This window comes from Musca autumnalis, unplaced genomic scaffold (genome assembly GCF_047663935.1).
Source record: "Musca autumnalis isolate F117 unplaced genomic scaffold, ASM4766393v1 scaffold_4, whole genome shotgun sequence".
NCBI lineage: Eukaryota > Metazoa > Arthropoda > Insecta > Diptera > Muscidae > Musca > Musca autumnalis.
In genome coordinates, this window is record NW_027411977.1 from 76838738 (window position 1) to 76864671 (window position 25934).

Consider the following 25934-nt stretch of genomic DNA (forward strand, 5'->3'; position numbering starts at 1 on the left):
TGAACAACGAAGCTCATGGAGTACTGTCAGAGATATATATCTATCATCAGCCAAGAACAACATTGGATACGCCCACAGTAAAGGAAAGCCATGGATTTCCGATGAAACTTGGCCCATAATACAAAACAGGAAACTTGCTAAAGAAGCGATAAATGCTGTAAAAACGAGGAATGCTAGGATGGAAAAAAGTAACCAATACAATAGATTGAACCGCGAGGTAAGGAGAAGTGCCCGTACATATAAACGGAAATGCATCGATCGTATTGCAACAGAAGCCCAGCGAGCAAGTGAAACAAATCGTAGCCGTGACTTATGTATATAAAACCACATAACTTTTGTCAAATCGACCATTTACATCTGTTAAGCCTATCAGGGATGACGATGGTACACTGATCACGGCAAAAAGCAGGCAAATTGCGGTATGGAAGAACTTTTACACAGAATTGCTATCAAACGGAGCGAATGATGATGTCGAGTTTCAATGTAACTGCCATAAACACATTGAAAACCCAAATATGGAAACCGACTTTCCCTCCATAAATGAGATAGCTGAAGCTATAACAGCTTTAAAAAATAACAAGACAGCTGGCGTTGATAATATAGCTGCAGAGTTGATAAAAGTTGACCCTTCAGTCACACATATGATATGGCTCGCAAACTCAAATCAATATCTGCAATTGCCGCCAATGCCGGACTTATACAAACATTGAAAAAACAAAAGCAATGCGACTAAATACAACGAACAATCGCCCATTTCTTCTAAACGGAAAACCGCTGGAAAATGTGCACTCTTTTATATATCTATGTAGCACTATTACAAAAACCGGTGGAAGCGTTGACGATATCGAGAACCGTATAAAAAAGGCACAGCAAGCTTTTGGACAACTCAAGAACATTTGGACATCAACATCTCTTTCCATTCAAACCAAGATACGTATTTACAACTCAAACGTAACTTCAGTTCTTTTGTACGGCTGTGAAACATGGAACGCGGCGCTTCAGCTCATACAGCGACTACAAAGCTTCAGCAATCGCTGCCTAAGACGCTTGTTAAGAATTTACTGGCCCAACACAATACCAAACAACCGCTATGGGAGCTAACGAGTCAAACGCCAATCTATATAAATATAATGGAACGGAAATGGAAGTGGATAGGGCATACACTGCGGAAGGATGCTGGTGATATAACAAGACAAGCCATTGAATGGAATCCACAGGGAAGTCGAAGAAGAGGACGCCCAGCACACACCTGGAGGCGACAAATTGAAAAAGATGTTGAAAGAAGCGGTGTTACATGGAGTGAAATAAAATTATTAGCATTAGATAGAAATAGATTTCATAATTTTGTTCTGGCCTTATGCTCCTTATAGGAGTTTAAAGGAATAAATATAACATAATAAACTGTTTTTTAATGGATAACACGTGTAAAGGTATGTAAATTAATATTTATATTGTAGTTTATATGGTTTTTGGAATAGAACTCTCGGTATTGCGACGTATTCGCGAAACTATATATATGTGGTAGAAGGTCATAGTGAGTACTATATGTGTTGAAAATTGTATCCCCGTATGGATCTGTAAACTTATAGAAAAATATTTACAGATAGCGTGACACTTAAAAATTTGGATATTTTTTAAGTATTGGGCTTTGCTGGGAGTGGGACTTGTCAATATGACACAAGTCGCCAAATTTGATAGTTATCTTAATCGAGTTATACAAAGCATTGAAATCTTTTATGTTCAAGATCTCTTAATTTAGTAAATTTACTACTAAATTTAAAAATCTTAACCTGTAATTATAAGGTATTCAAAAATCGGACGCGATAGCGGTATTCTACTTCCAAATCATCAATTAATGATGGAGGTCACAATTACTATTGTATTGTATACCAATACGTCTAATAACATCTCCGTTGTGGGGGAGGTCCCCCGCCCCTAAAATAAAATAAATAAAGATATATATACCTGAACCGATCAGAACCAAAATTCCCGGACGTGAAATTGAACAGGATTACCATATCAAATGTTAAAGCGATCGGATGCAAATTGTGACCTTAGTGCGCCTTAAATATAAAATCGGTTGAAACATATATATGAAAGCTATACCTATATCTGAACCGATTCCTTTTATTTTTATGATCATTATAAACATCGGGACTAAATTTGAAAGGCCCAGTGACTTGTTGCCTCAAAAACCTGTCACTGGGCCCATAGTGAGATGAAAAAGAGTTTCTTAGTTTTCTTGGGAAAAAAATCATGAAAAAAGACTTTTATTGGACTTTACAACTGGGGATCACACCTTAATTTATTTAAGGGTAAACCTATGTTAAATTTTCAATTATATTGCCCATATACCCTAAGCTTTAGTCTAAGGCTGAGGGTATAAACATTTCAAAGTAGTTTTGTGTGTGAGGTTTTCTATCGAATCACCTAATATGTTAGATGTTATCTAATCTTAAAAACTCATCCAAATATGATACAGTTATATGAGGTTGCAAACAAATCATCGTCCTGAATAATTGATTATTGATAATATTCTAAATCATAAAGCATAGACTAAAATGTACCTTAGATTTCAACAAACAAGTTTCTACCACAAATGAAGATTCTAGGAACGATTCTTCAAGCTCAAAATTCGATTATTATAGATCATTCTTTCCTGTTCAGGTCCGTAAATAACTAACCTTCAAATTTCCTTGATTTTTTAACAGTTTGTTATTTCCAAACCTGAGCAGGGGGAATGTTAAAAATAATTTAATTGTTCGTGAATTTCAGTCCTAAGAATCATTCCTAGAATCTTCATATGTTCTAAAAAATTGTTTATTGAAATCTTAGGTACATTTTTGTGGTTCACTGTATCCTTAATTTTTGGGCGGTAGCGTAGCTTTGGACCAGATTCGGGGAAAAAAGTAAAAAAATGGATATTTTCAAAAGATTTTTGTTATTTTTACCATTAAGAACCGTTCATAGACATTTCGTATGTTCCAGAAAGTTGTTTATTTATGCCAATATTGTGGTTGATTGTTTTCTTGAATTTGGAACGGTTTAGTATCTATGGAACAGAAGCCGAGAAAAGAGCATAAAAATCGAAATTGTTTTGCTATTTTGACAATTAAGATCCGTTTCTTCAGAGTTGGTATATTCTAGAAAGATGTTTATTGAGATCTGAGGTATATTTTTGTGGTTGGTTGTTTGCTTCAAATTTGATCGGTTTGATAGCTGTATAACAAAACTTGAGAAAAAATTTTAAAAGAAATTTGACTATGGCGATTTTGACCTTACAGATGAAGTTTGATGGACTATATGTGTTCACAAATTTTGTTCTTTACTACAAGAGCTACAACTTTGCCTCTGATGTAAATTCAAATTTCCTAACGGTTTGAAAGATTTAGTCCTGATTAAATGACCCTTTTTACATCAAAGCCTCAAACCTTTGGAGGCCTATAACCGCGAAAGTTGATGAGATACGAAAAAACGGCGAGACACGTGTCCTCTCTTTTTTGGTCTTCTATCACGCTGCGGTGTAAGAATATGGTTAATAGTTTTCGTGTTGCACAGTGTAATATAAATTTTCCAAACCTGACAATAACATTTTTGTAAGTGTTTACCAAAATTTACAAAATATCAATTTCTTAGTCTCTGCTAGTGACATTGTAGTTGCTTCATAATACTCTACAAAGTTATTTAAAATGCCATTTTGTTCATACTTAAACGATGACGAAGTCAAAAAAAATTTTAAAGTTAACATTAAATTTTATAACTTACCTTTTTATGGTGATAATGGCTCTCGATTTGCTAATTTAATCGTTGATTTTCTCACTTCATGTTAAATATTCATATTCTGGATCCAGACAATACTCGTTATTTGATTCGGGTTGAAATTATGGCAACATAAATTGCTTGTTTTATTCACTTTTGTAAATAATCACACATTAATACATAATTATTTAACTCTTTTTTATTATTTTTTCTTTCTTTTTCTCTCTAATTACACGTATTAAATAAATTGTTCCTCTTTAGCAGAGCAGTTATATTACAATTGCTCTTGTTGTTTAGGGTGGAGTGGTGTAGGCAGTATTTTGGTGTTTTTCGTTTCGTTTGTTTATTAATTGTTTTTAATTAACACTATATTGCCTTCGTTTAACATTTGTTGCTATTGTTATTATGATTGTGTATGTAATACGTTGTTTATTAAAAACACAAACATTAACCGATATTAATCGAATAAATTGTTAACTATTTAATGTATATTTAAAATCTATATACATATGTATATACGAGTATGTACTCATATATATTTGGGTGCGTTTCACTATATTATATTTTTATTTTGTTAATTACATTAATTTATTTTAGTTTATTCGAATTAACTCTCTGTGAATTTCCACAATTATTTGAAATAATTGAACAATATGTGTTACAAATTCTCACCCACAACAATGTTATGCAAAGTAATGCAGATTTTTTGCACTCTTCTGTATGTGTGGTTTTAATGCGAAAGTTTTACATCCATCCCATTCACCAATCTGAAATGGAAATAAACATTTTTTAAAACATCATATAATTAATGTGATAATTTAATTGTTTTTAATTGTTGATAAAAATAAATTACAAATAAATAAAATACACATTGCAATCATTCGAGGTGACAATGGCAGGAGTTCCTGTTTTTTTCGTTTATTCAATTAAACGTATTTTATATACATAACTGCAGAAAATAAATATTTTTCAGTTTTGTTGAAAGATATGACGGATAGAAGGTTGAAGATTTATGACCCATTTTAACAACACCGTGTGTAATATTTTGACTTATGGAAAAATTAACCATATTCTGATAACGCATCGTGTTATACGACCAAACGTAAGAAGAAACGTGTCGCGGCGTTTTTCCCCAGGTTTGAGGACTTGATGTGAAAAGGGATCATTTTGTGAGGCTCATTTTCAAACAAACATTTAAAATGTTTGATTTACTCTCGAAGGCAAAGTTATAAGTTTTATCGTCGAATACCCTATAACGTATATATTCTTGATCAGCATAAAATTCTAATAGCTGGTTTACATTCGGCATCGTTCCTTGATGTCGGAGGGATTTTTGCGATTTCGTGCGAATACAGACAAAATTTACCCAAAAGTTGCAACACTTTTCACGTAGGACAATAAACAAGGTAGATGGTGAATTGCAGCAACAAAAATCAGTAAGTAGCAGAATATATATGGGAGCTTTATCTAAATCTGAACAGTAGTAATTTTTGGTCTAAATCGTCGCAAGACTCTAACTGACAAAATGAGTTTCAATCACACAAAAAATCATACTCTCAATCTCTCAGACATTTAGTTCCAAACAAAAATGCAGGTTTTCTTGACAGGTTATATTAAGTTTGTTTTTATAACCTCAGCATTCATGTTAACGAGGGTATATACACTTTCATACGGGCAAAATGTGCCTCATCGATATAATGGTCTTAGACCCCAAGTATGTTTGGACCATGGCACAATTACCCAGGTAGTGGCATCGTACAATTTTGAATATGTTATATCAAAACTTTCTTTATGTTGTTGTGGAAATTACAACAAAAATAATTTTTTTATAAAGGGATTTGACTTTTCATATTCGATCAGCTGGTAGTTCTGCCATGGTTTGGACGAAATTCGTTTCAGACAACTTGGAGTAGATTTAGCAATGTCGGTCCGTCTTTCGGCGTACGACAGTACAAGTTTCATTAGGGGCAAGTCCATACTTCCTGAGTAAATAGCCTGAAAGTTGCAAAAAACCTCTATGACAACGTTTTTAGTGGTTGGAGCGCAATACGAGTATTAAGGTGTTGTTTGAACGAAAGGGTTCTGTCAAGGGTTATTCCCAGGTATTTTGGATTGAAGTTGTTGGAGAGAACAGACCCATTGAGGCGAACTGTAAGTTTTTTTTCTGCATCAATATGCGTGAAGTGGAAACAACATACTTCGGTTTTCGATAGACTGGGCTTTAGTATCCATCCATTCATCCTCGGCAAAAGGATGAGATTATTGATAGATCATCCTCTAAAGCCTTTTCCAAAATATGAAAATTCGGCATATAGGTCTACTTTACAATCAGTAGCAACACGTAGCGCACGAGTGAGGTATCGGGACAAAAGGAGAGAGGAGAAACGTCTTTTCCGCAGGAAAAAGGAAAGAGATGGAAAAGCGGGAGTTTGAACAAACCGAAATGTACAGGAGACAGAATGAAGTCCGAAAATTCTACCAAAGAGTGAAACATCAAACTTATGGCTTTGGAACTGGCACATCCTCCTGTAGAGACCAGCAAGGTAATCTGGTAACTGATACAGATAGTGTGCTAAGGATATGAAAGAGCATTTTTCCAAACTGTTGGTATCCAATAGTAGCGAAGTCGACGATGATACCACAGATCCAATCCCAGAAGATGGTATTGAATGTATTCCACCCGGCCAAGATGAGATGAAGACAGCAATAAGTCGGCTGAAGAATAATAAGGCAGCAGGAGCCCATGGCTTACCAGCCGAGCTGTTCAAAACCGGAGGCGACACGCTGATAAGGTGTATTCATCAGCTAGTTAGCACCGTCTGGCAGAAAGAACGAGTACCCGACGATTGGAACCTGAGCATACTGTACCTTGTCCACAAGAAAGGAGATAAGACTGTATGCTCTAACTATAGGGGCATAAGTCTTCTCCCTATTGCCTACAGGATAGTGTCAGGGATTATGTGCGAACGACTAAAGCCTATGGTCAATGAAATAATTGGGCCATACCAATGCGGCTTTAAACCTAACAAATCCACTATTGGCCAGATATTTACCCTGCGGCAAATCCTGGAGAAGACCCAAGAGATGCAGATCGACACCTACCACATTTTTGTCGATTATAAAGCAGCCTTCGACAGCCCGCTGCGTTCAAAGGTATTCCAAGCCATGTCTGAATTTGGTATCCCCGCAAAGCTCATCCGGCTTTGTAAAATGACTTTAACTGACACGAGGTCCTCAGTTAAAATAGGAAAGAACCTCTCCAAAGAGTTTGGTTCCAATTGAGGTTTCAGACAAGGTGATGGCCTCTCGTGTGACCTTTTCAACATTCTGCTGGAAAAGGTTATACGAGAGGCAGACGTCAAAAGAAGTGGCACAATCTACACCAATAGCCACATGTTATCTGCTTATGCTGATGATATAGACATCATGGGACGCTCAGTAAAAGAAGTAACCGATACCTTTATGAAGGTCGGAGGAGAATCTGCTATAGTGGGTCTGGCGGTAAAAGGCGAGAAGACAAAGTTAATGGTGTCGTCGCGCAGTGCCTCCATAGACATCGGGCCAACTGTTGACGTTGGTTCCTATAATTTTTAGGTAGTGAAAGACTTCGTCTACCTCAGCACCGCCGTATACACAACCAACAACATCAGTTGTGAAATACGAAGAAGAATAGTGTTGGTCAACATATGCTACTTCGGGCTGAGTAAGCACTTTAAAAACAAAGCCACAACTCGTCAAACAAAAACAACGCTTTACTCAGTGTTTTGTAAATGATGTATGGTTCAGAAGCCGGGGTACTTGCGCAAGCAGACAAGGCAGTGCTTGGTGTGTTTGGGAGAAAAATTCTTCGAAAGATCTATGGACCAATCTGCGTTGACGGTGAATATCGACGTCGTATGAACTAAGAACTGTATCTGCTACACAACGACATAAGTATAGATAAACGTAGCGATATGCAACGATAGCGTTGGCTAGGCCATATCATACGAACGAGCGATGATGAACTCGTTAAAAAGGCGTATAAATTCGGGCTACATGGCGATGCACGCAGAATTGGCAGGCCAAGAGATGAAAAGGCGCGGTATTCCAGAAAGCGAAGCAGTAAACAGAGAGAGTTGGAGATCTTTTCTTAGCTAGATTTATGGAACAAATGTTCTGTAATGGGCCAGCTAAGTAAGTAAGTATTTTAGCTTATGTGGGGGAAATATCCGAAGAGTGCATCGATAAAATCCACCTTCGAATTTGATGTAAGTCTAGAGGAACTTTTAGGATGTACAATGTCTGGGTCAAATTGGGCATTCCCTTCGAGAATTATGTTGTAATTTTGTGAACTTATGCCCATTAGCGAAAAATTTTGATTTTCTGTCGGGGAGAAAAAAATCAAAAAATTACGCTGGAAACTTTACAAACTTCCTTTGTTACCAACGAAATCAACTTTTATAATTGGCGATTTGTTCTAAGGACATAAAGGTCCACCATTTCTGCCATTGTTTTTTGTGCAATCATAGCATGATTTAGTTTAGTTTTAGTTGTTCACAAAGCTGACTGATTCTTTTTTAGATGTTGTCTATATAAAAGCAAAACAAGCACTTGTATATTCTTATTATAAAATATTTCAAAGAGTTTTGTATAATTGGTATGCTGGTCATACATTAGGAAAATATGACTATTCCCACAAAAAACAAGAAAAACGCTAACAAGAATTATGAGTTTTGAAAACTCTTTTTTTTTCGAACCAGTATATTTATTCATTCAAACAAATTATTCATTTACCAAATCGAGTAAAAAAGTATTGGCAACGTTTGGCATGCAATGAATGACATGTATATGTATCGAGCTTATTTCGCAGCCTTTGTGAACAACAAAAAGACAATTTTGCAAAAATGCAAACATCAACAATGATCATGGCACGCTATTTAATATTCATCAATAATTGGCTTGGTCGACAAAGAAATGTCAACTCAATTGAAAAAAAAATATTACTGCATTTTTGCCAATTTGTTTGCGCAGCTATGGAGAAGTATACTTATATTCTTTGTGAAAAATAATAATTAAAGTGTTGACGTATTTCACTGCAAACCGCAGACAAAAAATCCCTCATACACACACATTCCGGTTAGCATTATATATTTACGTGTGAAAAAAGGGAAAATGCGAATTAAAAACATGACAAAAGTAACAAATGTAATATCGTAAATAAATACAAAAGCGAAAAAGAAAATAACCTTGCCCCCAGTTGATACTCCCAATACATCATTTTAGCTGTCAGGTGTCAGCAAAGCCAACAAAAAAGAGTAAAAAAACACTAATGATGATGATGACGATGGAAAGTCAGCACAAGGTAATGTCGAGCAAACAGCAACACCAACGACATTCACTCCTTGCCACAAAGTTCAGCTATAATTCCTATAACCGACAACCAAAGTTGTTTTGTGGCATAAATTATTAAGGCAGTAAATGAACTTTTTCTCTGACCTCAAAAGGCAAGTTTTTACAACACAGCAAAAAAAAAAATGAAACAAAATAAATAAGCCATTGGAATACCTTGAACTGTTTGTGGTGGTAAATAGGCAAAACAGATTTTTGTTATTTGCAGTTACAATCGCCTTTAAACGTACATACGTATATTTATTCATGGTGTTTTCCTGATATATTTTCGGATTTGTTTTGATGAGCATTTGTATTCATGAGAATATTATCATATTGTTTTCTTTTTGGCAGAAATATAACTTTGAAATATACATACATATCACGAATATTGTCAATTATTTCATATTCCATTTCAAAGAAAAGGATAAAGGACCAGAATCAGAAAATAAGTATAAAAATCGAATATTTTCAAAAGTTGTTCGCTATTTTCGCCAATAAGGAGCGTTCATAGACAGTTCGTATGTTTCAGAAAGTTGTTTACTGATATTTTCGCTACACTAATGTGGTTAATTCTTTTCTTGAATTTTCAACGGTTTAGTATCTATGGAGCAGAAACTGATAAAAGAGGATAAAAATCGCAATTGTATTTCTATTTTGGTCATTCTTAATGGCTTTCTATAGAGTTCGTTTGTTCCAGAAAGTTGTTTATTGAGACCTAAGGTACATTTCTGCAGATGATGTTTTGCTTCAATTCTGCTCGGTTTGATGTATGTAGCCTAAAATCCGAGAACGCATTATAGGGGAAATTTTACCTTGACGATTTTGACTTGAAGATGAGGTTAAATGGATTTTATGTGTTCACAATTATTATTCTTTAAGACGAGAGCTACAACTTTGCTTCCACGAGTAAACCCAAATTCTCGGTGATTTAGATGATATGAGCCCCACAAAATGATCCCATTTGACATCAATGCCTCAGGCCTTTGTGGGCCCATAACTGCGAAAGTTGAAGTGATAGGAAAAATCGCTGGGACACATGTCTTCCTATTTTTGGTTTTCTATCACGCTGCTGTGTCAGAATATGTTTAATAATCTTCGTGTTGCATAGTGCAATACAAAAGTGAAACAATTTTAGGTTATTTTCCTACCTTGAAAATGCTCGTATCTCGCGTTTTAATAGATGGATTTTGACGACATCCGGAATGTAAAAATCTAAAATCTGCAATCAAGCACGAGGAAATCGGATGAAAATTGTAAAAAGTAAGAACGGCGTTAAGTTCGGCCGGGCCGAAATTGTTACACTCTCCTAAAATGGAACAATTTGTTTCATTTCGTTTCTTAAGAAGACTAATTACCAAATTTCGTGGATCTATACCGACAAATTCCTGCGGAAAATTGTTAGACTCAAAGAAGATTAACACTGTACAACAAAATTGAACTTTTCTTTAAATTACAAGAAACCCCGCACAGATTATGAAAGAAGACCGAAAAAAAGAAGACACGTGTATCGGCGTTTTGAAAGTTTACGTCGGGAAGTAATCTAAATAGGCGTGGCAAGTTCCGCCCATTTCTACAGGTTTTGAAATATTCGACATCTGATTCCTTGGAATCCTTGCATTTTAGATATAAAGTGTCTGACAATATTACTGAAAACAATGCTAGGTATCTTTTTATGAAATATTTTAACCCTCATGCGAGTCACTAAAGGGGTCTTTTTGGTAAATTTTTTCAAAAACGTTTAAAAACTCCTTTAAAATGAGATTGTATCAGATCAAAATATTCTACAAAATTATTTGTCATAAAATTTTACTATAGGCCCCCGAATACACCAAAACTCTAAATCGTACCTAAACGCCAGGAATCTGCCAAAAGTAAAATCACGTTTTAGGGTTAATGTTGTACTTTATCTGAGTTTTTTAAGTTTTGTTCCACAAAACTTCTTTCTAGATAGAAGACGTCAAATACAAAAATGTTCTCCATCAAATTTCAATATAAGTCGCAGAATAAATAGAATATGTATTTACAATATATATCAAGAAAATATATACATCAAGTTTGCCAACAAAACACCCAAATATTTTTTGAATAAAATTGTTTTGTTCTTTTTTCGAGTTGATGCTTGAAAGTAACATGAAATTTAGTTTCAGACGAAAGATGTTAAAAGATGAAATGTTCTACACAAAATTTCACTGTAAGTCCCAGAACAAACTAGATATCTAAGTAAAATACTTTGTTAAGAAAATGACGTTGAAAATTAGGTAGAAATTATTTGTTAAACTTTTAGACTCTTAATTAAAATTTATTCCATACTTAGTCAAAATCTCCTAAAATACTTCACTTTTTGGGGATAGTGTGAAAAGAAGAAATGTTCCAAATCAAATTTCATTATGAGTATCTGAACAAAAGTATTTGTAGCAATAATATTTAACATCTCCAGAAGCTTTCGCTTTATATATATGATTTAGGACCATATTCTACCGTTTTTATTCACATTTTCGTTATCTGCGGTCACAATATATATTTTATTGATGTTTTTCATAGCAAATTCTTTCAGAATATTATGTGTGCTCGATCCTGTAGAAATGGGCGGAACTTGACACGCCTATTTAGGTTACTTCCCGACTTATTTTTTTCGGTCTTCTTTCATAATCTGGTAGAATTATCTTGTAATTATTTTTTGTGTTGTACAGTGTAATTAACAAATTTCCGATATTTCGGTAAGATAATGTGGCTAAGACCTAAAAAATACCACAAATCAAGAGGTATGCTTCTATGGGTGGTACAGGAAGGCGAGGACCTATACTAACAATTCTGTTTAGGAATACTTTATAACCCCCTGGAATACTAAATAACGAAATTCAGTCATTTCGGTGGGATATTGACGTCACAACGGTCGGGCGGTACCGTTCTATGGGGGCTATATAAAGGCGTGGACCTATACCGACCTATACCAAATGCAAACTAACCACCAAATTTCAGACAATTTGGAGGAATAATGAGGCAACAACCTTCAAAATACCGAAAATCGGTACCGTTCTATGGGGCCATATAAAGGCGTGGACACATACCGCCAAGCTTTATATGGAAAGTTTTATACCCCCAGCGAAACCTAAATACCAAATTTTAGCGATTTCGGAGGAATATTGAGGCCACAACCTTCAAAACACGGAAAATCGGGAGGTACCGTTCTATGGGGGCGTGGACCTATACCAACAAAATTCTGGGGAAACGTTGTATACCCCCAGCGAAGACTAAATACCGAATTTTAGCCATTTGGGAGGAATATTGAGGCCACAATCTTCAAAATATCGAAAATCGGGAGATACCGTTCTATGGGGGCTATACAAATTCGTTGACCTATACCCACAAATTTCATATGGGAAGTTTTATATCCCCAAACATGACTAAACACCAAATTTCAGACAATTTGGAGGAATAATGAGGCAACAACCTTCAAAATACCGAAAATCGGCAGGTACCGTTCTATGAGGGCCATATAAAGGCGTGGACCCATACCGCCAAGCTTTATATGGAAAGTTTTATACCCCCAGCGAAACCTAAATACTAACTTTTAGCGATTTCGGAGGAATATTGAGGCCACAACCTTCAAAACACCGAAAATCGGGAGGTACCGTTCTATGGGGGCTATATGAAGGCTTGGACCTATACCAACAAAATTCTGGGGAAACCTTGTATACCCCCAGCGAAGACTAAATACCGAATTTTAGCCATTTCGGAGGAATAATGAGGCCACAACCTTCAAAATACCGAAAATCGGGAGGTACCGTTCTATGGGGGCTATATGAAGGCGTGGACCTATACCGACAAGTTTTATATGGAAAGTTTTATACCCCCAGCGAAGTCTAACTACCAATTTTTAGCGATTTCGAAAAAGCGAAAATCGATTTCAAAACAGCGAAAAGCGGGAGGTACCGTTCTATGGGGGCTATACGAAGACGTGGACTAATACTGACAAAATTTTGGGGTAAAGTTTTATATCACAAGGGAAGACTTAATACCAAATTTTAGCCATTTTGGTGGAATAATGAGGCCACAACCTTCAAAATACCGAAAGTCAGGAGGTACCGTTCTATGGGGGCTATATGAAGTCGTGGACCTATACCAAGAAATTTCATATGGACTGTTTTATACCCCCAGCGAAGACTAAATACACTATTTTAACCTTTTCGGGGGAATGTTGAGACCACAACCTTCAAAATACCGAGAATCGGGAGGTCCCGTTCTATGGGGGCTATATGAAGGCGTGGACCTATACCAACAAAATTCTGGGGAAACGTTTTATACCCCAAGTGAAGACTAAATATCAAATTTCCGCTATTTCTGTGGAATATTGAGACCACAACCTTCAAAACGCCGAAAATCGGGAGGTACGTTTCTATGGGGGCTGTATGAAGGCGTTTACCTATACAAACAAAACTCTGGGGGAAAGTTGTATACCCCCAAGGAAGACTAAATACCAAATTTTAGCCATTTCGGTGTGATAATGAAACTAAAACCTTAAAAATACCAAAAATCGGGGGGCTATATCCAAACGTGGACCGATATAGCCCATTTGCAATACCAAACATCCTAGGAGAAATATAAACTTCTATACCAAATTACAAATCTCTATCTATGAAATTGCGAGCTGTATCTTGATTTCAACCGACGGACGGACGGACATGGTTATATCGACTTGGAATTTTATCCTGGTCAAGAATATATATATACTTTATAGGGTCCCCGGTGAAAATTTCAATGTGTTACAAACGGAATGACAAATTTAATTATACCCTACCTTTTTATGGTGGAGGGTATAAAAACAAGTAAAAAAGTGTCAGTCGGCTTTGCCGACAGATATATACCAGCAGCCAATGTGAAGTGGAACTTTCACCTACGGAAAGATTGAATGTATTTAAGGTCTCTTCAGAATTTTGTGGCCCTTTTTGGACATTTGAACTTTCCGACAAAAATGTGGATTAGGAATTAACTGCACTAAGACACAAAAGTGGAACCTTTGTGGTGGAAATACCCTTAGGGAGGACCGATATGGGACATTTTAGAAGTTAAACTAAATTTTAGCAAAATATTAGGAGATCCAAATTTTAGACCAAGTTAGTTGCCCCATTCAAGTGGTATCGTTCTAGCATTTTAGTGACATTTTTAAATATTGGGGAGAAGTACCGGAAGTTGTGGACCGGTATTGCCCCATGAAACTAAGTTTGGATATAATATGACGAAGACCAAATGTTGGACCAAATCTGTTGAACAGTTCGAGAGTTATCGTGCTCTCCCACAGCCACATATGGTGACATATGGATTTTTTACACCTTTCGGGCTGTTTTCCTAAGAAATATGGAATTGTCCCTGACAAAACTTTTACCGTCATAATGGAGGTAGCGAATGCAAATCGCTTCAACAAAAATCAAAGCGATTCGAGAGCAGGTCCTAATCTGAACTTATCCGAAATTTTGTGTGGGAGGTACACGAAGGAGTGGACCGATTCAGTCTATTTTGGAACCGCATCTAAGTCTGGTAGAAATTTCAGGATGTGCAAAGTATGGATCAAACTGGTTACTTCCTACAAGAGTTATCGTGCGCACAAATTTTCCGAACATTTTCTAACTTTTGTGGGGGAGGTACCGGAAGGAATGGACCGATATAGCCCATCTTCGAACTTAAGCTAAGTTTGGACAAAATATTACGAAAGCCAAATTTTGGATCAAATCGGTAGATCCGTTCGAGAGTTATCGTGCGCTCCAGCCACCCAGACAGACAGACGGACGGGCGGACATTGCTCAATCGACTCCAAATTGTCTGAAACACATTTCGTCCAAACTTACTTGGGGTCTAAAACCATTATTTCGATGAGGCACATTTTGCCGTATGAAAATGTATATACCCTCGTTAGCATAAATGCTGAGGGTATAATTAGGCCCAAAATATATGATTTCAAACCAGTAAGGAAAGAAGCATAGTCTGGCAGGGCAGACTATATGATACCCTACACCACTGTGAATATGTAAAATATATATAGGAGATATATATCAATTTGAACTGATTTCTATATAATATGGTACACTTATTACTAGACAAAATTGCGTCACACATTCCAAATTTCATAAAAATTGGACAGATATAGGGTGTATCGTGCAGCAAATACGTGAAATCGGGCGAAAATATATGTATATGGGAGATATATCCAAATCTTAACCGATTTGGATATAATTTGGCACACTTATTTCTAGACCGAGTTCAGTCACACAATCCAAATTTCATCAAAATCGGACGTACATATATAGTGTGTTTGGTACAGCAAATACGTCAAATCGGCCGAAAATATATATGGGAGCTATATCCAAATCTGAACCGATTTCGATATAATTTGGCATACTTATTTCTAGACAGAATTCAGTCACACATACCAAATCGGACCTTTATAGCGTGTTTGGTGCAGCAAATACGTCAAATCGGCCGAAAATATATGAGAGCTATATCCAAATTTGAACCGATTTTCACCAAAAGCAATAGCGTTCTTCCTATGGATAAAAAAATTATAATCCCCAATTTTCAGCTGAATCGGACAAAAAATGCGACCTGTACGTTGCGAACAAAAATACATGGACAGACGGGCAGACGGACGGACATGCATAAATCTACTCAGAAAGTGATTCTATGTATATCCCCAAAAGGAACTATGGATCTATTTCGTACAAATGCACAAAGACATAATACTCCTTACCACAGGGTGGTGTAGGGTATAAAAATCGCACAAAATTTCTGTATTTGGATACAGATTTCTGAGAAGCTGTGTAGACTACATTCAATGCACTTATATTAAATAACTCAGTATCGTGAGTTCTACAATCCTATACATGATATTTTTAAAAACCTGTTTGCGGAATGAAGCTAGAAGGAAATTGCAAAAAAAAACACCTAAAATCTGGCTTCTAAATGTCAGCATCATTTAATGGTAGACGGAGATAAAATGTTGAAAAGTTATTCATTGGTGAAAGGATCCTAATTTAGTTGGCTTCTACTCTTACTTTGAGAGGAAAATCATGAAAATTGTGGTTTAAATACAAATCGAGAGAAAACAAGAAAAGACGTTGTCTGAAACCCATTTTTACCCATTTTTTAACATAGCCACAGCTACCACGCAAATTAACTTTTTGGCCAATATTTTTCTCCAAATCCAATAACATTTCATTTTATCCAAAAGCATTTAATTTTTAAATCATACAAACACAACTCGCGAGTTTTAGAAGGGTAAACCTTGGCTTCAGCTATGTTAAATTGTTAAAAATATTGCCCACCAAATATTTGTCAATATTTTTTCAAAACTTCTGACTCATTTCTTCTGAGAATTTTATTTTAATATCCAACAGCACTACAGATTTGGGAAGGGTATAATAATTTGGTTTTGACTCAAAATTTTGTAACAGATCGAAATTATGGTCATAGACCAATTTTATATATGTATATCAATATTAATGTCTCAACAAACTGAGTTGATCTGGGTAAGTGTGTCCGTCCATCCATGTCGACCTAAACCATTTAGTCACGCTACAAGTCGCAGTTTTGATTGGATCGGTACGAAATTTCGTGTGGATAGGGGCCTACCGATTTTGTAGAAAATCGTGACAACCTAAAAAACCCTTAAAAATGCCAACTCGATTTATTTAAAAAGCGCTCCGGGGATTTTCTGTTTTTATTTTTTTGATTTTTCTTAGTTATGAACATTGTATTTTTAGAATCCGCAAAAACTTCCTTGGTGTAAGCAACTTCCATTTAAAGTTGCTTCAAGAGCACCGTGTCATCCGTTCGAGAGTTATAGTGCGCTACAGCCAGACGGATGGACATTGCTAAATCGACTCCAAATTGTCTGAAACGGGTTTCGTCCAAACATACTTGTGAAATAAAACCATTATTTCGATGAGACGTGTTTTGCCCGTATGAAAGTGTATACATTAAGCCGGGGCGATATGTGTGGGAGGAAAAACACCTTATTGGGCCCTTCGCGTTTCTGGTTCCTGGGATTGTACTGAGCAAAGAAGTCCGATAGATCATATGTATAGGGTGAAAAATCGAGCCTTCCGATTTTGACTAGAATCCCATGAATCAGAAATCCCAGGAATTAGAAACGCGAAGGGCCCAATAAGGTGTTCAAATCGCCCACCCAAGTATTTACGTATTTTCCAAAACAAGAAAAGATGTAATCTTAATATTTTCACCTAATTTCTGTTTCCTCAGTTTTATCATGTTCTCTATCGACGAATTAGAAATCGGTGATACAGTCCCCGTGTTCAGTCCTGGTAGTTTTTTATAGCTCCCCTATAACGATACCTTCCAAAGTCTGAAATACCTTCAAGGATTTATTTATATTTTCTGATCGTATTAGATATAATTTGGAGGTTAAGCCACTTAACCATCACTATTTACTATTTTAAATGTGTCAAAAATTATTGAGGGTAAATCCCGACTTCGTATATTTGTGAAGATTTTGCTAAAATTTTAAATCGAAGTATTAAAAGTATGTATTTTTAACGTCCGTAAATATTTTTAACGAAGTCAGAAAGATTGATGGTCTAAAAAAATTCGGTTTGATAACTTGCTGGTATAGTTTTCCCAGTATAGTTTACCAAACAACAAAGTAATAACTTTTTAATCAGGGTCACTTGTAATACCTGATTTTTGAAATTCGAAACATTCTAGGGTCTAGGAAAAAGTTAAATTTTAAATTTACTACAAATATTATAATGTGCAAAGTTATGACTAAGTCGAGTGCATTTGCGAACTTTTGTCAAAGTTATGACTAAGTCGAGTGCATTTGCGAACTTTTGTCAAAGTTTTGAGGAATTTAAAGTTTGCTAAATTGAATTAAAACAAGTAAAAAAGTATCAGTCGGCTTTGCCGACAGAGATATACCCTCAGCCTGTGTATATTGAAACATTTTTTTCCCAAAATACGTATGTATTTTGTGGGTTTTAAAAATTTTGGTCGTTTGAACAGACAAAAATGTTGATTAGGATTAAAGATCAAAAGTTTTGCGGAGGAGATACTAAAAGGAATGGGCACAACATATGGTGCAATAGGGGGTTTTTACACTCTTCGGGCTGTTTGCTCAAGAAATATGGACTTGCCCCTAAAAAAACTTTTGCCATCGTAATTGAGGGAGCCAAAGCAAGTTGATTCACCAAAAATCAAAGTGATTCGGTATTAGGTCTTAAAGTGAACTTGTCCCAAATTTGGTGTGGGAGGTACCGGATGGAGTGGACAAATATAGTCCATATTTAAACCTGATCTATATCTGGTAGATATATTAGGATGTGTAAAGTGTAGACCAATTCGGCCACTCCCTTCAAGAGTTACCGTACGAACAATTTTTCCGAACATTTTTGAACTTTTGTGGGGGAGGTACCTGCAGGAGTGGACCGATCTGGCTTATCTTCAAACTTAAACTATGTTTGGACAAAATATTAATAAGACCATATTTTTTTTTTTTTTTTTTTTTGAATTCATTTATTTCAGTTTTAATTCATTACAAAAGTTATTTGTTGCCCCAGCGCCTTGAAGCTTTATAGGGGCTTACTAAAAGTACAAAAATTCATAAAGAACGGATTCTGTATTATCTCATTTAAAATTTTGAATATGGAAACAATTCACATGAAACTGGTATGAAAATTTAAGGAAATAAGAAAAATTTACATCAGAAGTATTTCGATATTTCTTAACAAGTATAACTTTATTTCTCGTTTAAATGAAGAAATTCTTGAAAGATTTTTAATGTTGTCGGGTATATGGTTAAATTCTATGCACCCACTGTGCTCTATTCTTTGTTTCGATGTTTCCAGTCTGCATCTTTTTACTCTTAGATTTGCTCTATTCCTGGTGTTGATCATAGTTTGATTGACGTCAAAATGAATGGAACGTGGGCCAATATTATTAATTGCTTTATATATATATGTTATCAGTTGTAATTTATAAGTACCATACAATGGCAATATGTTTTTGGTTACATTGCTATATAAATGCAAAGTTGGGTAAAGCCTTGGCAAATTGTAAACAATTTTAAGAGCTTTGTTCTGTACTCTTTGGAGCGATTTCAATTGCGCAGTTTTCCTATGAGCATAGACCAGTGCCATGTAGTTTAGATGACTTTGTATTAATGCATTGTATAATAAAAGTTTGGTTCTGGTATCAAATTTTTGTCTGAATTTATGTAGAATTCCTACAGCAGGAGCAATCTTATTTTTTAACTCATCAATATGCAGATTCCATGTTAGATTATGTTGCATATATATTCCCAAATACTTAAGAGATAGACTCTCATAAATAATCGTATCGGCAATTGTTATATTAAATGTTGCGTCATGTTGTGAACAGCGGGGTCGAAACCTTATAATTTTCGTCTTATTAGAGTTAACTATAAGTTTGTTCAATCGACAGTACTCCATGATAAGATTAGCATCATGCTCCATTTGACATTTTAGCACTAGTTCGTGATTATATGGATACAGAAGTGCAATATCGTCTGCGTACATAATTAGTTTTCCATATAGATCTAAATTAGATATGTCATTTATATAAATTGTGAATAACAAGGGACCCAATACGCTGCCCTGCGGTACTCCATGCTCCACAATACCAATATCACTTTTAATGCCGTTGATTTCTACATATTGTTTTCTGTTCGCAATATAACTCGCTATTAGTTTTAGCGCGTTCCCTTGAATTCCATAAAGTGTTAGCTTGGATAGCAGAATCTGATGATCGACCAAATCAAACGCTCTTGATAGATCGTAGAACACTGCACCGACACCACCAAAATTCGAATCCAGTCCCTCACATATTAAGTTTACCACATTTACTATTGCTTCTTGAGTGCCGCTTCTTTTTTTAAATCCATATTGTCTTGCATACATCTGTCCCGTCTCCTCCAAAAAGTTCGACAACTGTTGATATATTATTTTTTCATATATTTTATCAAATAATGATAGTAACGCTATTGGACGGAAATCACAAACTTTGCTTGCATTCCCAGACTTAGGAATAGGAGTTATCTTAGATATTTTAAGAATCTCCGGATAAATTGATGTGTCTATCATACTATTGAATATTGATGTTAAGTGCTCACTAATATAGTCCTTCGAAGCAATCAACACTTTGCCGGAAATTCTGTCATGACCAGGACTTTTACTAGGATCTATATTTGCTATTAAACTATCAATCTCCGATCTATTGACATAATATAAACAAAATCTTGATGGACATTGTGTTATGCTATGCAAATCGTTAAAGTGGTCTCCAACGTTGTATGGTATTTTACTTCTTAACATTCTTGGAATATCCAGAAAATAGTCATTGAAAGTGTTCGTTTTAACAGCATTGTCTTCAACAACTTCTCCCATATCATTTCTTAATAGTATTTTGGAGCGAATCGGCAGATCCGTTCGAGAGTTATCTTGGGCTCCAACCACCTCACACGGTGTCATAGGGGTTTTTTGCAACTTTCGGGCTATTTTCTCAGGAGGTATGGATTTGCCCCTGATGAAACTTGTACCATCGTATGGAGGGCAGTGAATACAAGTTGCTAAAACAAAAATCAAAGCGATACGAGAAATGACCCTAAACTGAACTTTTCTGAAATTTTGTGTGGGAGGTACCCGAAGGAGTGGACCTATTGAGACCATATTGGAACCTCACATTACTCTGGTAGAAAGTTTACGCTATACAAAGTATGGACCAAATCGGTCAGTCCCTTCAAGAGTTATCGTGCGCACAAACTTTCCGAACATTTTCGAACTTGTGTGGGGGAGGTACCGGAAGGAGTGGACTGATGTAGCTTACCTTCGAACTTAAACTAAGTTTGGGCAAAATATTACGAAAGCCAAAATTTGAACCGAATCGGTTCATCCGTTCGAGAGTTATCGTGCGCTCCAGCCAGCAGGACAGACAGACAGACAGACGGACGGACATGGCTAGATCGACTCCAAATTGTCTGAAACACATTTCGTCCAAACATACTTGGGGTCTAAAACCATTATTTCGATGAGGCACATTTTCATCGTATCAAAGTGTATATACCCTCCTTAGCCTAAAGGCTGAGGGTATAAAAATATGTATGTGTGTATATACATATACATATATGTATCAAATTTTCGGCTTCGTCCTGCATTGTTATAAATTTTAAAGGTAAAAACATCTGCCAGTGTTCATTTTTTATGTTTTGCCATGACGTGAACGACTATGACGACAACAAAATGCATAATGCATTAACCAGAAAGAGAGAATCAACTGTAGAAAAGAGAGGGAGAGAATTAATTGCATTGAAATGTTGCAAAAAAAGTTTCTCAAGGTCAGATATTTGCATGACTGTCTGTGTTTCTGTTTGTTGTTCCATGGAATTTCACACAGTAATAACAGAGGTATGTGTATATATGAATCATTTCTAAGTAACAATATACATACATACATGCATACACTTGTAGATACAAGGTACGTTGACGTATAATCTATCTGCTATAGTTAAATATGAAGTGTATAATTAAGCTTATTATGTGGTATCATAAAGCGATGCTGTTAATGTAAATGCCTTGAGATAGTATTCGGGTCCATAATTGTTCGCAGAATGAAGGGGGGGAGATGCTTACACTTGCTAATTTATTTTTTATCATTATCATTGTTGTTGTTAATGGTTTTTATTATTGTTGTTGCTGCTGCTGCTGCTGGCAAAAGTGCTTACTCTTTAATGACGTATTAGCGGCAAGGGTAAGTGGAATTTGTTTTGTTTCGCATTTCCTGTTCCATTGGCACTCAACACAGGACGAAGCTGACACATAAAAGCCATAACACAAACTCATTCACGAATGTGTAATATAAACGCACACACACACATACGCTCACTCGCAAACACACAATGTTGTTATAATAACCTAAACGTCCTTAGCCTTATTTTGTTTTCACACAAACACGATAAAACACACAACCATGCAAACAGCCAGAGCCACAAACCCACATTCACATATTTTTTTCTCCATATCATACACAGATAGACACATTCTCATTCACAATTTTACCACTGAGGGGGGGAGGGTGAGGGTATTTTGGTTTTATTCTTTAGACAGCAAACACCACATTATGCAACCGTTCGCTTTAAAGCCTTGCATAGCCTTATTTTAGGGCCAACAATATCAGGCAACAAATACAGCTAAACTTACATTTTGATTTTGCTATTTATTTAATCCCATGAATTTCAGTTGAAAGCAAATTCCGACAATTTTTGTTTTTCTTTTGCTTTTTATCCATCAGCAAATTCACTTTCACTTTTTATTGATTTTCAAGCCACTATATCAACTTGTTTTCTTCTGCTTTTTTTGTTTAATTCTCTTCTCTTTGGCCTTTCATTAGCAACAAATTTCACTTTTCTTTCGCGAGGGGATAACAAAATTTCAATTGAAGAATATTTTTCTTTTGGTATCTGTTATTTTTTCATGTATTTTAAAATTTGATGTTTTCTTGGATAATATTTGTCAAGTATTTTTTTAAATATTTTTTTTTATTTTTTTCACTCACAAAATATTATTTTCACAAAATTTTACTTTCATTTTTTGTCACTTCTTTAATTTCACTGGTATCGTTAGCGCGTTCATGTTCGCGTTCGCTACTCTGTTGACACGTTAACCATCGAAACTCAACTGATTCTGCAATATGTGTTAAGTGCCTTCCGGAACATCTGAAAAATCTTTTAATTCATGTTACAGTGGTTTTTCATCTCACACGGCCAGCATTTTGCCAAACTATGTAAAAAATAGGGGGAAATTTTGTGTGGAACAAATAAACCTGCGCTTTTGCTAATTGAGTTCGAGAGAAAGAATATAAGCTACGTCATTATTGGTGAAATGCTCTCTCCTTCGTTGGCTCTCTTTGCACACATTTTATCATTCACCAGCTTTGTTTACAGATTTTCGCACAATTATTTCCTTTGTTTATCATTTCACATCTTGTGTTTGAAAGGATTGCTGGAGTGGGCTACGAATTTTCTAAACAAACTTTGCAACCCTTAGTGTCAGTGGTCGTCCACAGTGTCGCGTGGCCACAGAAAAATTTTGTCAAAAATTAAAACTATTCATATAGGGTTGTTTATACAGTTGATTCGTGAGTGCCAAAATTAATGTGTGTGTCTACATATCCGCAAAAAAACTTGTAATCACGCTACAGGTTGCAAATTCAATTTGATGACAAGAAAATATTGCACGGCAGTGGGGGTGCCAGGGATGTCAAATTTTTTATGCCTTCTACCATAGTATGGAGGGTATATTAATCATTCGTCACCATATAAAGTATATATGTATATTCTTGATCAGTATAAAATTGTAAGACGATCTAGTCATGTGCGTCTGTTGTAATCACCCTGGCGTTCACAATACTTGAGCTAGAGCGCTAATTTTTTTCTCTTTTCCATAGGCAGGTCAAGTTCGAAGATGGGCTATATCGGTCCACGTTTTGGTATAGCCCCCATACAACAGTACCTCCCGATTTTCGGTATTTTGGGGATTTTAGCTACATTTGTTGACCAAACTACTTGAAATTTCACGTTTGGGGTTCCCAGTGGTCACAAAACAAAAAAAAAAAAAAAACACCAAAAACCGTCAACATAGGTCCACGTTTTCATACCTCCCCCATATAACGGTCCCTCCCGATTTCCGGTATTTTGACTGAACTACACTGTAATTTGACAGTCAAGAGATAACAAAACATCTCCACCAAAAAACTGTCAACATAGGTCCATGTTTTGGTATAGCCCTCATATAACGGTACCACCCGATTTTCCGTATTTTGAGGATTTCGGCTAAAATTTTTGACGGAAGTATTTGCAATTCGACATTTGAGGTTCCCTCCCAGTGGTCACAAAACAATTATCAACAAAGGTCCACACTATGATTTATCCCTATATAAGATTGCCAACCGATTGAAGACATTTCTATATCGACACCTCCAAATAATAGTATGCTAAGTCTAAAAAGTGAGTTATGCAGGAGAAGCTCTCAAAGTTTGGAAATTTTTTTGAACTTCAAAGAACTTGAAAACATGCTAAGTCGACTTAGCATACTATTGTTTGGAGGCGTCGATATGCATTTTTATACCCTCTACCATATGGAGGATATAATTAAATTTGTCATTCCGTTTGTAACACATCGAAATATTCGCCGGAGACCCTATAAAGTATATATATTATTTATCAGCATAAAATTCTATGTCGATTTGACCATGTCCGTCTGTCCGTCTGTTGAAATCAAGATACAGCTCGCAATTTTAAAGATAGAGAGTCAAAATTTGGTACAGAAGTTTTTATTACTTGCAGGATGGTTGGTATTGAAAATGGGATATATCGGTCCACGTTTTGATATAGCCCCCATAGAACGGTACCTCCCGATTTTGGGTATTTTTAAGGTTTTAGCTTCATTATCCTACCAAAATGGCTGAAATTTGGTACGTAGTCTTCTTTAGGGGTATAAAACGTTCCCCCAGAATTTTGTCGGTATCGGTCCCCACCTTCATATAGCCCCCATAGAACGGTACCTCCCGATTTTGGGTATTTTTAAGGTTTTAGCTTCATTATCCTACCAAAATGGCTGAAATTTGGTACGTAGTCTTCTTTATGGGTATAAAACTTTCCCCCAGAATTTTGTCGGTATCGGTCCACACCTTCATATAGCCCCCATAGAACGGTACCTCTCGATTTTCGGTATTTTAAAGATTTTAGCTTCATTATCCTAGGGGTATAAAACTTTCCTCCAGAATTTTGTCGGTATCGGTCAACACCTTCATATAGCCCCCAAAGAACGGTACCTCCCGATTTTCGGTATTTTTAAGGTTTTAGCTTCATTATGCTATCAAAATGGCTGAAATTTGGTACGTAGTCTTCTTTAGGGGTATAAAACTTTCCCTCAGCATTTTGTCGGTATCGGTCCACACCTTCATATAGCCCCCATAGAACGGTACCTCCCGGTTTTGGGTATTTTTAAGGTTTTAGCTTTATTATCCTACCAAAATGGCTGAAATTTTGTATGTAGTCTTCTTTAGGGGTATAAAACTTTCCCCCAGAATTTTGTCGGTATCGGTCCACACCTTCATATAGCCCCCATAGAACGGTACCTCCCGATTATGGGTAGTTTTAAGGTTTTAGCTTCATTATCCTACCAAAATGGCTAAAATTTGGTACGTAGTCTTCTTTAGGGGTATAAAACTTTCCCCCAGAATTTTGTCTGTATCGGTGCACACCTTCATATAGCCCCCATGGAACGGTACCTCTCGATTTTCGGTATTTTAAAGATTTTAGCTTCATTATCCTACCAAAATGGTTGAAATTTGGTACGTAGTCTTCCTTAGGGGTATAAAACTTTCCTCCAGAATTTTGTCGGTATCGGTCAACACCTTCATATAGCCCCCAAAGAACGGTACCTCCCGATTTTCGGTATTTTTAAGGTTTTAGCTTCATTATGCTATCAAAATGGCTGAAATTTGGTACGTAGTCTTCTTTAGGGGTATAAAACATTCCCTCAGCATTTTGTCGGTATCGGTCCACACCTTCATATAGCCCCCATAGAACGGTACCTCCCGGTTTTGGGTATTTTTAAGGTTTTAGCTTTATTATCCTACCAAAATGGCTGAAATTTTGTATGTAGTATTCTTTAGGGGTATAAAACTTTCCCCCAGAATTTTGTCGGTATCAGTCCACACCTTCATATAGCCTCCATAGAACGGTACCTCCCGATTTTGGGTATTTTTAAGGTTTTAGCTTC

General features: G+C 36.1%; 1 protein-coding gene across 2 annotated transcripts in view; it reads right to left on the minus strand.

Moving 5' to 3' along the window:
- Positions 1 to 22925, minus strand: part of LOC141403615 (uncharacterized) — a 622248-nt gene extending 599323 nt beyond the window's left edge. For both annotated transcript variants that reach the window (XM_073986301.1, XM_073986300.1), the window contains exons 1-2: positions 22350 to 22925; positions 3766 to 4526 (exon numbers count right to left, since the gene is read on the minus strand). The gene's annotated coding sequence lies outside the window, so the exon portion shown is untranslated. The remainder of the gene's footprint in view (positions 1 to 3765; positions 4527 to 22349) is intronic.
- Between the last annotated feature and the right edge of the window lie 3009 nt (positions 22926 to 25934).